This window comes from Coloeus monedula, assembly GCF_965178545.1.
Source record: "Coloeus monedula genome assembly, chromosome: 8".
Taxonomy (NCBI): Eukaryota; Metazoa; Chordata; class Aves; order Passeriformes; family Corvidae; genus Coloeus; species Coloeus monedula.
Window position 1 is genome coordinate 7,443,930 of NC_138788.1, and position 3,807 is coordinate 7,447,736.

A 3,807-nucleotide genomic window follows, 5' to 3' on the forward strand; every position below is an offset into this window, starting at 1 on the left:
AGTGTTCCAAAATACTTGGATATGTTGAGGGCTGAAATTAGCACTTACCTTGACACTGTGGGTCAGCTGTTGTTCCCACAAATGAAATACCTACAATGAAGTTGTTTGGGACTTAGAAGGGCAGAAATGACGACTGAGTTTGGTTGCAAATTCCAAATGGATGAGTGGGCTGTGAAATTAGCTGACATCCACACCTTTTTGAAACTGTCACAGTGGTTTCTAAAGTGAACACTTCCTCCAAGCCCCAGATCTCCGAGTTCAATGAAAGGCACAGCACCCTTATTCCCACAGGGGAAGAGGGAGCCAGGGAATTGTTTTCCTGGCAGTTATGCTCTCGTATTAAAGTTGCTCACATGGTGTTCAGGCTTCACTTTCTTCTTCCACAACAAATCCCCAAAAATAGAATAGACACAGAAAGCCTGACACGTGCTACAGCTTTCCAGTCCAAGTTGGCTTAAGGCTGAGGTGGGGGAAGTCTCAACAAAGAGCAAGGATTCAGCAAAGACTTTTTTTGTTTGTTTTTCCTCTCCCAAGTGCTCTGCTCAGAAGCAGGGTTCCTGGCTGCTCCTCTCCTGTTTCCAGAGCAGTTGCATAATTACTGCACGACTTCAAAGATAGGTTAGCGGAAGCCATTAAGGATGTTTTCCATCTCTGGATTGTAGAAACTTAAGGTGGTTTGTCAGCCTACCCTAAAGAAGAAAACGTCCCTTGGAGGAGAATAATTATCTTCTGCAAATGCAGCTTTAATTCACTGTTGACGTATTCAAATTTGCAATTCATCTTTGTAAATCTGTTTTGCTTCAACTCTGTTAACTAAGGTAAATCTCCTCTAAGATTATTCTCCTTAGTGGTAGATATATAAAATAATATTTAAGAAAAAACATTTCTGCAACTTGAAGCAATGGCATTCTCTATGAAAACCCTAACCTGGTGATTAAGATGCCATCTTATTGCATATGAAATCTGTGCCAGTTGGATTCTTCGTCAAATTATAGTGACTGCCTTTAATGACCATATGGGGAGGTCAGAGAGGAGAAAACAGCAGTAAGAAAGTGGACGAGGAAATGCAAGTGTGAGTTTGCACAAGTATTAACTGTACAGGAATGCTTTGTATGTTAAAAATAAATTGCAAGCCCTTGCAGAGATATTTAAAAGAAACTTTCTCCAGTGTTTCAACTACTTCTGAAGTGCAGAGATAAGTATAACCAAGTAAGGAAGGTCCTTTTCTCTTTGGTCAAATGAACACTGTTTTCTCTGCCTCAAAGACTCTCAAATCCTTTTAGTATCCTTGCAGATCCTGTGGCTCTTTAGAGGGACTTTCCATTACCTAAAAGTAATCCCCATGAGTCAGTGAGGGAATAACCTTTCTCTGACGCAGGCTCGTCCCTAAGAGAAGAATCTGAAAAGCTCACTCCAAGCCCACCCTTAACCCTCGGAAAATCACACCCCATTGCTGAGCCTTGGTCTCATGTCGTACTCTGACTTTTGCAATCCCACAGTTCAAGGGAGGACTGCTTCCTTCCAGGAAGCACCCTGAATTCCTGCTGAAAGTGCTCGGTAGTTGTCTTTAATACATGAGTTAGCTCAGGGAAAAAACCAACCCAACCAGCTGTAACAACAGTAGCTTCTCCAAAGCCTTGTGAATCCAAGGTAGAGGTGGGCTAATTTCTAGCCAAAAAGCAAAAGCTTTTCAGGTTCAACTGTTGTAAGGGGCAAGAGGATCAAAGCAACCCCTAGTCAGAAACTCTCCAAATGAGTTTAGACTGGACACGAACATGCTGCAAGATTTCTGAGGCAGACCCATCTGTGCCTACCAGAGTGAGCCAGTTGCAAGTTCTCCAGTGGCATTGTCTGAATGCCATCTAAATCAGTGTCTTGGGGCTCTATTTATGTGTGTGAGGGCACTGGGTTTTCTGAGATTGAAGTCACTGGGCTGGTGGTTCAGCCTTTCTCTCCTGCTCTCACTGTCTTGGGGGTTTTTTTAGCCTGAAGAAAAGGAGGCTCAAGGAAGAGTTTATTGCTCTGAACTTCCTGAAAGGAGGCTGTAGCAAGGTGGGTGTTAGCCTCTTCTCCTGGAAAACCAGCAGTAGGATGAGAGGACATAGACTCAAGCTGTGCCAGGGCAGATCCAGGCTGGATATGAGGAGGAAGTTCTTCACTGAAAGGATGGTTAAGCATTGGAATCCGGGGATGCTCAGGGACATGGTGGAGTTGCCATCCCTGGAAGTGCTCAAAAAACAACTGGACGTGGCACTTAGTGCTGTGGTTTAGTTGACATGGTGGTGGTTGGTCAAAGCTTGGACTTGATTGTGGAAATCACTTCCAACCTTAATGATTCCATGATTCTAAGGTGGAATTGCATGGGCTGAAACACGCTGGTAGGAACTTGCTGTTTGATGTCTTGCTTGGATGTGTGATGCACAGACTTTTTCATCCAGTGTTTCTGAGCCAAGGGATTCCATAGGTTAAAGGAAACCAGTGCATGAAAGATGCACTTTGCACTTTACAACCTTAGAAGGGGAGTGTTCTCCTTGCCTTACTCATGCATCTTTTTGACCTGTTGTAGCAGCAAGTCTTACGACCACCCCTTGTGAAATAAGGATAACACCAACTGTTGAGGGCTCAAATGCTATAAAGAGACTTTTTCTGTCTTGTTCAAATATTGAATTAATGTTTCTAAATATTGACAGCAGTTATGAGGAGCTGTTGATCTGACTGACCGTGGTGCTCCCACATGACTCTGGCTGCTGCTAGCAGGACACATCTGATGCCTGATTTGTGCTCAGCAGCAGATGCTCTGTAAGACTGTCAAAATGTCTCAGCCTGGCCATGTTGTGTAAGGAGTGTTATTTGTGACAAGTTTCTGGAGTCTTCCTCAGGTAGGGAAAAAGCCACAGACAATGGCAATTGAAAGTAAATGAAATCCTGGTGCTCACAAAATGTTAGAGAAGTTCCATAGGGCCTTGGACATGACCTGCTGTGTGGATATGTGGCATTAGAAGTGTCACGTGAGACTAAGGAACCTTCCTTGTCCTGTTTTCAGGTCAGGGATGTAACACATTTTTCTACTGAACATTTGGTTTTATAATTTTTCTAGTTGTTCCATTACTTGCTGTAATGATTATTGGACAAGCTGGAATACTTCACTTTGAAGTAGATAGCAAGGGTTTGGAAGCTAGATCTTGTTACATAAGGCAGTTGATGAAGGCTGTATGTCAGAGTTGAAAGCCCCTCTAAGTTCAGCTATTACCGTGAGGTTTGCAACCATCCCAAATGCTGGCCCTGCACAACTCTGCCTCTGGGTCAGCACAGCACTGACACTTGGGCTGCAAACCTACTGTAATACAGCATCCTGAGCCTTTCTTCTGGCTATCTTTGCTGTAAGCTCTTTAAGTGGCAGAGCACAAAATCCAAATAAAGTTTAACATAGGTACAGTTAAATATTTATGTCTGGTTTACAGTAAAGTTACAGAGGAGTTCCCAAGTTGTTTCAGTAAAGACACAGTTTTTTGTGTTTGTACTTTTTTGGTAAGGGAGCTCCAATAATCAGTAAACAGACAGTGGTTTCCAGTTCTCTTCACAGTCACTGGGGAGATGATTCACATAAACTTGGAGAGAGTATCACATTGCAGTGGTAGGACACACCGGATATGTTTACATTGTAGTTGTCAGAGCAAGCAGGTTTTCAGCTAATTTATTGATGGTAAGTTATCCAAGCTCTTTGCAGATGCATTGAGTTTACCAGACCTTGAGACAGAGGGTGCAACCCAGCACAGTGTTTATGCTACAGAATAAAAGGATTGACAA